Raw genomic sequence first — 12031 nt, 5'->3', positions numbered from 1 at the left:
GCCTATTTTATAAATTAAATTTTACCATAAATATGTATGAATAGGAAAAAAAAAAACAGAATATACAGGATTCAGTCCTATCCACTTTTTCAGGTATTCACTGGGAGGCTTGGAATGCATCCCCCACAGGTAAGGGACGACCAATGTATTTTTTTTCAAGAGGAATTTCGTATTGCAAAACCGGACCACAATCGGCACTAAAAGAAATTAACTGACCTGAGCATCAAGAGAACTGGATTTTAACAATTCTGAAACATGTGATATAATCTGGAGTAAAATTCTTCACCAGTGCTGTATCTGGCTTATACTTTGTACACTTGGGCATGTAGGTCAGGTTCTCTGGAATAACATCTGCCGATCCTTCAGGACCATGTTGATATTGGTCCCTTTGAGGATAAGTAGCTGACACTGCACTTTTCTGGGCATCAAATTCTCCATATTTAAAATGAAAAGGATGAAGCTGATGTGTTCTAAAGTTGTTCACAATCTGTTGGGAAACTGAGTAACTATAAATTAATCCTGATATCCTGTTTAATCAGTTTACCAGAGAATGTGTTCTTCCAGTCATTTATTTCATAAATATTCATCAAGCAACTATTGTGCGCCAGACATTTCAGTGGGCAGTGGGAAATATCCATGGGCCAAAAACAAAGAGTTCCTCTCATTTGTTGTAAAAATCAAAACCTTACATTCTAACATGTTTTAGTAAGACTCTGAGAATTTTAGCAAACATGTGTGTAACATCCCTGTTTTCCTGCTTCAGGCAGCCAGACTCCAGACACTGTCCCTACCCTGAAGAGTGACTTTATTGCTTTTGGGCCAGGTAACCAGGAACAATAAAGTTTGTAATAATTTAGAAGTATGGACCTGTTAAAACAATGTATACACTTTTCCTAAAGAAATTCTGGACTAGAATGAGCTGACATCCTTTATGCTTCTTACCTATAATTCTTCAGTATGTTGCTATGGATTTTGCTAGTTAATTTATAGGGGAGGGAGAGGTGGGGGCAGAATGTGTTTCTTCACGTAAGTTGTAAAAGTCCTTTATGGGACTAATTTCAAAGTAGCTGTTGCATCCCAGCTGGGACTTACCTCTATTTTAAAAGGAAATGACAGTTTCTCTCTTTAGTAGCAAAACATAGATATCCAGGTACTGCCACACTGGCAAATACTTCTAGAAGAGCATAAAATGATAACATATTAGTGCAAAGATGTAGAATATTCGAGGAGATATGTATGGTGACAACAAATATATATGTTGTTTTATTCCTTTACTCTTTCCTTCAAGATTAGCGGACATAATTTTAGTAATCATTTGGGTTTAGGAGGGATTTTACCACAGCCACAGGTTTCTGGGTTTGTCTTGCATCCCCAAAATTGCCTTTGCTCTGCTATCCTCATTTAGCGTGACCCAGGAGGGAATTCAAAGTTCTGCTCATTACTTTTTTGGCTCATCACAGAATTTCATAGGGATAGCAAAACTCCTGAGCCAGGAATCCCAATCTACTGAAGAGCTCAACTCCAGGAGGGGTGTGGTATTCCGTGTTTTAAGTCTTTATAGTCCACAAGTGAAATGGTCAACACTGTGAGGCAAAAACCAAGTGTGGTTATATGCTGATGCCTTTTCCATGGCGTGATCTTGTCAAACTCATCCCCAGCCTCTAGAAAGGTGGTTTTAAGAGGAGGAAGAGACTGTGTTTGTGTTCATGTGCTGAGTGTTTGGAGATGTAGTTGAGGAGCATTTATTAAAGTGGTAGGAAAGTGAAGAAAGGAAAAGAAATCTGGACAATATGGGTCTTACAACATCTTACACAAAATAAACTCTGATTATCAGACTTTAGATTTTCATTACCGTCAGTAGAATGAACATATCTTAAGTGAATCGAATCCTGAAAGATGCTGAAAGTAAAGAATACTGAAAAGAATGAATGACTTTTCATCAGAGCTATGTAAGGATTTTTCTTTGTAGTAGTCTAGGATCTTAGGCCATAGCATTTGATTTATTAACATTATAAAAAATCAATCAAAACATTTTCTTAAAAGAGCCAAACCACAAAATCTTGGGTAGGTGTAAGGGTAAAAGTAGAGAGTGTATCTTGGAATAGTAATAATGATTACAATGATTTATAAAACTTATTCAATATATTGTATATTATGTAAAGTTCTTTATTCAGTCATTGATCCATTGTATTCATCTTCAGTCATTGACTCAACAAACATTATACAAACCTCCTCTGTTTAAGGCACGGTGGGCACTGGAACTATAGAATAAACAAAACAAAATGGCTTTCTGGAACCCATAGTTCTGGAACTAAATGTCATATTCCATTTATCTCTCATACAAATCTATGAAGCAGATAATTATCAATACCTACATTTGTAAACATGGAATCAGAGGCTTCTAGAAGGGAGGTAATTCTCCAAGGATACCAGCTGGTTGGCTGACTACTAGGAGTTTGAACTCAATTTGTCAAATCACAAATCTGTTCTTAATGGTCTCAGGGCTTTTTAAACCTTGGTATATGATTAAGGAGCATGATTCAGATTTCAGTATGAAAATAGGACTGCTTTATTATTAGTTAGCATGAATAAAAGTGGAGATCCGAAGTGTTTTGGATAAGTATTATAAATCAAAAACTAATAACATCTTCATTCTCTGCCAACACAGAGTCTAGTTAGAAAAAGCAAAAGTTTTATAACTAATGGCAAGAGAGGATGTGATTTATTGATAAGCAACTAAAGGATTTTCCCATAGAAAATGTATTTTTCAAATTTGACATTATAAAACTTTCTGAATAAAATTAAAAAACATCAGCCATCTTTTGATTTTTCAATCTATTCAAATGACTGGTCTCTCAAATTAGAAACATATGGATGCCTGAATTTTTAAAATATTTATTTGGATTGTTTTGACATTTGTCTAACTTTCTGATGATAGCTTTAAAGTTGGAAAATATATTTTAAAAATTTCTCTAATATTAAAAAGCATTACCATATAACTCATGAAATCGTGAAGATGTATTACAGCAGAGAAGGGAAAAATTAGCCACATTTCATGGAAAGAGGAATGACTTGGAAAATAATATATACAAACACTGCATTTTTAGTAAAATTAAGTCCATGTGCAACACTGTTTTCCAAAATATAGAAACTAAACCATCTTTTCTGACTATAAATTAAATGCAGAAGAGGAAAATAGTTCCCATTCTACCCCATTCTCTTTATGGTTTACATAAAACTAATTTTGAAGTCTTTTTATTTTATTGTAATTGCTTACTGACATTAAATAGAAGCACATTTTAATGCTTCAAATGTTGTTGATAGTTTTAAAATAACTCTTATATAGTACATATTAATGTAATAGATTTTTGGAAACCATAACTTTTATGACCAGACTTTAGACTTGTATTCAAGTGTGTATCTTCTATTAAATAAAATAGAATCATGAAATGTGAAGGTTGAACTTCAGAAAGACTATGTTATACTGTGGTACAACTCCAAAGTCTGAGAAAAAAGTTTTTCACTCCTGTTACTTATCCAGTATAGGCCATCATAGTGCACAGTTTTCTTTCAACCCCTGCTTTTAGTCATTACAAGGAAGGGATGGAGAAGAAAGAAGCAGGCAGTGCAGGGTCTCACTTTGGTAAGGAGCATGTGTCATTTCCACTAAAGTCACTTGACCATGTCATACTTTAGCCCAACATAGGTCTGATAGGTGAAGGATGAGAATATTCACTGAATAGGAACAGCCCTAATGACTCTAGGAGCTACCATAGAAAGAATCTTTGAGATCATCTAGTTTATACCCATTTTACAGATGTAGAAACTTATTCCTAGCAAAATGAAGAAATCTGCTCAAAATCATAACCTAATTAATTAAAAACTGGTTATAGACAAATTTCTTGTATTCCATTCTAAAAAACGTATGTATCAAATAGCTTCTATGTGCAGCTTTGAGCAAGGATTTTGGAATTAAAGGAAAGTAAGGATGTGTTATTGAAACCATTTTTACAGAAGACGTAACTTCAGAATCACATCTTGGAGAAAAAGTGGTTTCAGAAGGTAAACAGGAGAGAAAAAGACCCTTTACATGGGCTTAGAGAATTAGAAGAGAAGCATGAAAGAGCATTGTGTTTTCATTGAGCTACAGATAGGTTAGTATGGATGGATCATAAGGTACAAATGAAGATTTGATCAACCAGAAAATAAGAAGGAACCTGATGTGAGAGAAATATGAAGGAGCTGGAATGTATGCAGTGATCTACTAGGAGGGAGGAGGGTCTTCTGACTTCTGACTTCTGAACATTATTTCCAAACTTCATTTTGCTACTGGTACAGCGTATAAGTTAATGACCCCATTCTTCCCAAGGGAGAAGTCTCTTTCAAGGGCTGTGTTTTGGGGTCATCTGCCTGTGTTTGAGATGAGAGAGGTGGGGTTAAATTACCATCTTCCACAATTAGATTTTCCGGTGTTTCATAGCCTAGAAGAATTAATAAATGCTTCAGGTCAACAAAGATCAATCCAAATTCCCAGTCCCCAAGTAGGATTCAGCAGCACAGGAATGGACATCCTTGAGATTACGCTACAGGCTTTGCAGGCTCTACTGCATTCCAGAGCCAGAGGAAATGCATACATGCACTTAATGTGTGCTTAGGAGGCTTCTCTCTCCCAACAGGGTGGCCAGTGCTTGATGACAAGTGGGGAGTTGGGTTTGATTTTCCTCAGCAGCGACTGACCCCAGTTGGATTAGAGAATGTAGTAGCACACTGAAAGGAAACCCTCTCCATTTTACCTTGTATGCCTGGAGAGATGTTATTGATTTTCTTGACCAACAAGGGAAGTAAGTACACAGAAAAATATTAAGTCAGAGAAGCAGGAAAATTGGTTTAAAGGATAGCATGAGTGAATCTAACTCTGTACAAATCAATATTTAGAGAAGTATTGCCCATGTCTTTGTTTTCTTTCATACCTGCAACTTTCCTTATAGTAGGCAGTTTTATGCATTTGATGATAAACTACTAATAAGCATGGTTGAAAACTTAAAAAAAAAAAAAGAAAACTTTCTGCAGAAGCCAAAACACCCCAGACTAAAACAAACTTTAGCTCTGACCACATGCGGAGTATGTTGCTTAGAAACCCAAAGCAGAGAGTTCGCCCAGCAACTGTAGATTCTACAAACTGCCCCTGTCTACAAACTGACATTGGTGACTATAGCTTAAAGAAGTATGGAAATATAAGTCATCTGTAAAAGATAAAAACAGGAACATAAATAGGCCTAAACATTTTAGCTTTCTTGTGATGTTTAAGAAATATAAAACCTGAAACCCGATTTTTATTGTTTGGGTTTCAGATCAAAATCCATGCTGGTTATGAGGGTGATATCCCATGAGCTATGGCTTCCTGCTTCTCTGGTCAAAAACTGTTCACCCATGATGTTAATTTATAGTCAAGTTGTTGCTATGCTTAAATATTTTCGGTTTAAAACAATCTGACAATCCTATATGTATTAAATTTCCCTGTTCTTTCCCATTAGGAATAACTACCATAGATGTAATAATTCCAGATTATGGATTATGTAGCTAATAATCTCTTAACTAGATTATTGCTCTAGTTGTCTTCCTGTTTTTATTCTGCTCAATCCTCATATAGTTCACACTAACATCAGAGAAGAATTTTTTAAAAAATTTTTAATGTTTATTTTTGAGAGAGAGACAGAGAGAGAGAGAGAACAAGGAGGGGCAGAGAGAGAGAGGGAGACACAGAATCTGAAGCAGGCTTCAGGCTCCAAGCTGTCAGCACAGAGCCTGACGTGGGGCTTGAACTCACCAACTGCGAGATCATGACCTGAGCCGAAGTCGGATGCTCAGCCTACTGAACCACCCAGGTGCCCCGCAGAGAAGAATTTCTAAAAAGTAAATCTGATCTTGTCACAGTGCTACATGAAAACCACTGCTGGTTCACCACTAAAAACAATGGAATCTAAACTCTTTAGTATGATATACAACAATGCCACTACTGTTTCCTAATAATCCATTCTATTTTCTTTTTCTGTCCTCTGAACATGCAGTGCTCTTTAATACCTTCGTGGGTTTATTCCAGTTGTTCTATAGCCCTGGAATGTTCATTTGCCTCCTCTCAATCTGATGAGCATCTATTCACACTTGAAAACCTGGCAAAAACATTCTTTGGGGAAACCTTCCTGATTTCCCCCAGAGAAGTCACTATTATGATAAACTCAAAGCCCTGGATCTAGCCCAAATGAAGAATTTAGTAACATTTTGTTGAGTTATGAATCAGAGTTCTTTTCCATTACACATTTGGCTTTCCTATATAAGTAATCTTCTGCTCATAACTTCAACTTCATTACATCTGAGTTACAGTCCTAAAGCAGTAGTATTCAAAGAAACTTAACGTGATAGCACTATATAAAATCATATCTGTTCATTAACTCGCGTTTAAGTTTTGGAGCTCTGATCTTCCTAAAGAAGTTACATAATACTCCCCCCCCCCCCCACCAATTGGTGAAAACAGTAGATTTCAGAATATACATTTTTCCTTCAAGGAGAATTCTGTTTTAATCCAGGCATAATATAGATAACTACAATTTTCCACAATTTTATATGAGAGGCTAATCAAATAAACACACATGGGAAATTCATTTTTAGTTAAAAATATAACAGACCAAATGATTATCGAGTAATTTTTATTTTATTTGAAGTAGCAGTGCTAGGTTTTTAGATTTTTTTTTTTTTGATTCATCCTCATTCCCCATTCAGTCTAATGCACATTGATAGGACCAACTAAACCTTCTTTAAAGAATTGTATAAATGAAAATAATGGTTACTTAGTTAATATGTATCTTCTTTAGAATGCAAAATGCATGAAAATAGGAACTTGGATCCTTAGGGTTTGCCCAAAGTTTGAACTGTAGTAGTTTTTTAACAAATATTTATCAAAGGAATGAATTTAAGAATTGAATGCTTCATACACATATTAGTGTTTTCCATTTTTCCAAGTATTCAGCACAGAGTTTTTATATAAGGGGTCCTATGGGTATTTATTTTAATTAAAAAAAGATATAACTTAACAATGACCAGTGCCACCCTCTCAAACACTGTTTTCCTACAAAAGAGAGTTTCAAGCACTAATTATTTGTTAACAACATTTATAGTAGAGAATATACCAACAAGGAGATATTGTTGCAATTACCATAAGCAGCTACTTGTGGATCCATAATCAGTTTTGCAGATCATGAAGACTTCCAAAGTTTATTTTGTGGCAAAATATCTGCTGCTTCAAGTACTGACACAATTTTAAAGATGCAGACATAGGAAACTCTACCTAATGAGAATGCAAATATGGGCTTTTACAAGTCTCCCTGGTGTGGAGATACATGGATGTCTCCCATGTCTACACACTACTACTACTACTACTATTACTACTACTACTAGGAAGGGAAAATTAGTTTTTGTGTCCTAAGAAAATGATGCATTATGCACAATGAGGTCTGAGGACAGAGAAAGTGAGAAAGACAGAGAGATAGAGAGAGAGAGAGAGAGAGAGAGATACTGTTGATCTGAGTAATTTATCCCAGGTCTGATGCAATTTCTATTGAGATATGAATGAATAAACAATATTCCTGTCAGGTTGAAAAAAAAATGGCAGGCAGGCTGGTGGTGTGGCATTCAACCAGGAAGAAAGAGAATTAATATATTTCTCACTGGGGAGCACTGAAGTTCTACCATACTTTGCAGAACCCAATGATAATGGTATGAACAAAATGAAAACTATTTGCTCCAATTTTCTATTCTAAATCAGGAGAGAATTTTATACTAGGAGAGTATACTTTTGATAATTTAAGCAAATTAATACATTTATTTTACTTTTTGGAGGCTGTACTCAAGGACAAGTCCAGTCCAGTTAGAGTACTGGCATGTGGGGGATGGGTAGAAGTGAGCAAAGTTGGCAATATGTGCTGCTCTGTGTTTTTCACTGATATTGCCAAATTTAATAGCTTTCCTTTGGTGCATTTTGAAATCTAAAAAGAATACCAGTTTATTGGTAGGAAAATTGAGAGGAGAGATTTGAGTGTAGTCTAATAGACACAAACTGGGACTTTTGTTTACGAAGTATGTTATTCACATTTTGCTGCCATGAAATGATAATAACAATGATCGGTTAACATTTTGACTCCTTACTCTTTACCTATGATCTTCATGCATTATCCACTTAATATTTGCAACAACCCTAAGAGGTTGGTGCTACTATTATTGTGGTTTTTCAAGTGAATACATTGAAAGAGAGAATGATTAAATACTTAGCTCTAGTCACACAGCTAATAAATGGATCTGGGATTTAAACTCAAGTCTGTCTGACTCAAGAGCCTGTATACTGTCTTTATATTATTGTCACCACATCAGAGAAAGAGGCAGCTTATCCCTGGGTGTACTGAGTGACAAGATCTCATGGGAGTGGTGTGAAGAGGGTCAGAAAGAATGAGGGAGCTAAGTTAAATAAACCAGGGAGAGAACATGTATAGGCTCGGTGTGGGACATAGCCATTTTAAATCTGTGTCTAAGACCCACAGCTTGGCGAAAGTTATCCAGTGATGAAGGAACAGAGATTTACTTTGTATGAAACCTGAGGAGTCTCATTTTCTTGAAAGAATATGGTAAAAAAGGATGATTGAATGCACAACACCTTTAAGGATCAACATTCTTGATATATGATATTCTTTGAAATTTCTTCCTTACCATCTTTGAAGCTAATATTTAAACTCTGCACAAGAATCACTTAATCCATCAATTTGCTCAAGTTGCCTTTTGGATAGAACTCAGGAACTATTTTAAGTTACCTCACAGTTCAATTTAAAGAGAGGCAAATTGGAATTAATACTTACAAAAGAGATACAAAAGTAGAAACATAAAAAAAAGACTGGACCCATTTACATAGTATTTACATGATTACACTAGGAAGCACTGGGTGGTCCATTAATATTGAAAGTTACCACTAAAAAAAAACAGTGACTATAGTGTAAATCTTTATAAATCTTCAAAGAAAACTTGATTTTGGAGATGTTTTGTCACCAGGAGAGATATCCATTACATTGACCTTAGGACATAACATTATATCTAGATTTTTTTCTATGTCATAGAAAACTCTTTAAAAGTTAACTCATGGGCAATAATAGACCCAATGTAATAGGTTACAGAGACAGTGATATGTAGCACATTCATGTAAATTCAGAATCCATATAGTGGCTGAAATTTCTTAGACGATGTCAGAAATTCATTTGCTGTTTCACAAATCTAATTCTGGGTCTTATGTTGGGATCTTTGGATTACCATAGTTATAAAATACTCAGAGTACTCAATGACAAAACTTTGTTGTCTCTGAAGTTGCCTGGCATATGTTCAATAGCTTAGATAATGTAAGATGATGTGGCGTATTACAGTGACTATGAGTGTAGACTTCGAGTTCTTAAATACCTTGAGAGATATATCTATAAGACTTGCCATTTAATAGTTGTGTAACTCTGAGCAAGGTCTTTATTCTGTGCCTTAGCTTCTCCATGTGTTCAAAATGAATGTTCATAGGACCTACTCATTTGGTTGTAAAGATGAAATAAAATCATCAATAGACAGCACTTGATGCTCTGTGTGATTAACAATCAGCACTCAATGGAAAACAACAATTATCATTTCAAGGAGTATCATTGTTAGGGTTGCCAGACTAAGCAAATAAAAATCCTGAGCTTTAGATAAACCACAGATTACTTTTAGTATAATTCTGCCCTCTACAATATTGGGGACATACAATAAAAAAATTATTCATGATTGAAATTTTATCTGGCAACCTTAATCATGGTGCTGATGATAGTAGGCGTTCAGTGGTTTTATTTAAACAGTTTTGTTTGAATATGTAAATGAACTGGACTAAAATTTTTGGAAGTGGCTGCATCTTGATAGTAATTTTGCTACATCGACTGACCTTCAATCTAATAGTATTCATATTTGAGAGTAACCAGAGATTATTCATTTATTCAACTAACAGCATAGAACTCACTAAGTGTCTGTGTCTGTTGGTACAGTGATGAGACATGCAAACAAGAAGAAATGCCAATACAGAGTGATACAGATCTAAATTACAAATTAATGCAAGACTACAAATCAGTATAGTAGAGATACCAAGTGAAGACTCCACATACCATGGGCTGCTGGACTTTGAGGAACATCCAGCAAAAAATACACAAATTTTGTTCCATGGGTGATATGAGTCTATAATGCTGAAGCCCAAACAGGTAGATGATGTAATAATCACACAAATAAATGTAAAATTTTAAGTGTGGTAAGTAGGTTGAGGCAAGGTAGGTAAATGGTACTATAAAAGCATATATTAAGAAGTTTGGACCTCCTTGGAGAAGTCAGGGAAGGCTTCTCTGAAAAAGTAATAACAGGGCTGAGATATGAAGGATAGGAAGGAGTTAACTAGAAGGGAGATGAAAGAATAACATTCTAGGCAGAGAGAATAGCAAGCCCAAAGATCCCACAGCGGGAGGGAGCACCATGTTCAGTGGAACTAAAAAGAGAACCTGAACAGCCAGAATGCTAGAGAGGGAAGGGCAGAGGCTGAAAGGTAGGGAGGGACAATCCCTTTAGTTCTAAAGATTTCAGTATTTATCCTAACTGCCAGTGAAATAATTTTAAGTAGGGTAGAGAGAAGGGAAGATAAATATGTGCTTTTAAAGTTCCTTTTGGCTGTTTTGTGGAGCATGGCTTAGAGGACCTGATGGTAACTGAGTGGAGTTAGTAGAAAGTTTTTCTACAATAATGGAATTTAAGATGTCCTGGAGAATTTTGAATGATGGGGAAAAAATAGGGCACAAAGTAGATAGAAATAATCTGCTGTAAATCCTGGAGCAAGGGGTATACCTATATGATTGGAAGAGAGATTCATTCAGTAGAGTATCAGAAGATGTTTGTAATGGTAAAAGTGACGGAGGAGGGAGTTCAAGAGCCAACAAAAAGTACCTCGTAAGCAAAGGTAAGATGGTCAGATTAACCCTACAATTAGTGAGTAGTCACTGGAGGTTTTTAGACAAAACATAATATTAGGAGAGTTTTATTGTTTTTTTGTTTTAAGGTTCATATAGTTATCATGAATACATCATCTAGGTTAGGAGATTATAAATTCAAAACTGTGAGACTAGTTGAACATCTGCTATAGCACATTAGTATGAAGATGTAGATTTGCAATTTAAAGACTCGGTTTTGGAGGGAATGGCAGCAGGAAGACAACCCAATCAAAATAATAATGACGAAGTAAAGAAGTTGGAAACGAAAGGCAGTCCTGTATCAGGCTCAAGGGAGTGAAGACAGAAGTTCAAGGAACTAGATTTCAAATGTTAGATGAAGTTAAGCAAGGTAGAAAGAAGCAGTTTCTGAGGTTTAGCAGTTTGTCCTAGCTTATGCTGAGGTAACAAACTCAAAACTTCCATTTCATACAACAGCAAATGTTCATTTCTCACTCAGGTAGACTGCAGGTTGACTGTGAATCTGCTTCATGTGTCTTCTTTCTAGATCTCGGCTGAAGGGGCAGCCCTATTGGGGACATGCATTTTTCATGGTGGAGGGAAAAACATGAAGAAGAATCATGAATTGTTCCTTAAAGCTTTTATTCAGAAGCTGTACAAGTACTTCTGCTCACATTTTATTGAAGAATCCTGATATCAAAGGGAGAAAAATATAATCTTCTTATAGGGAGAGGCAGTAAATAAATATCTATTGACAACGATCCTCAAGAATGGAAACAATCCAAATGTGTATCAACTGGTGAATGGAAAAACATATTGTGGTACATCCATACAATAAAATAATAGGAATAAAAAAATCAGCGAACTACTAATGTTACATGCAACAACATGGATGAATATCAAAGGCATTATGCTAAGAAGCCAGATTTGAATGGTTACATACCATATTATTTCATTTATAAGACATTCTGCAAAGGACAAAACTTAGAAAACAAAGT

The sequence above is a fragment of the Leopardus geoffroyi genome, chromosome C2 (assembly GCF_018350155.1).
Source record: "Leopardus geoffroyi isolate Oge1 chromosome C2, O.geoffroyi_Oge1_pat1.0, whole genome shotgun sequence".
Lineage (NCBI taxonomy): Eukaryota > Metazoa > Chordata > Mammalia > Carnivora > Felidae > Leopardus > Leopardus geoffroyi.
The sequence above is the reverse complement of the archived record's forward strand: the minus strand, read 5'-3'. Positions refer to the sequence as shown.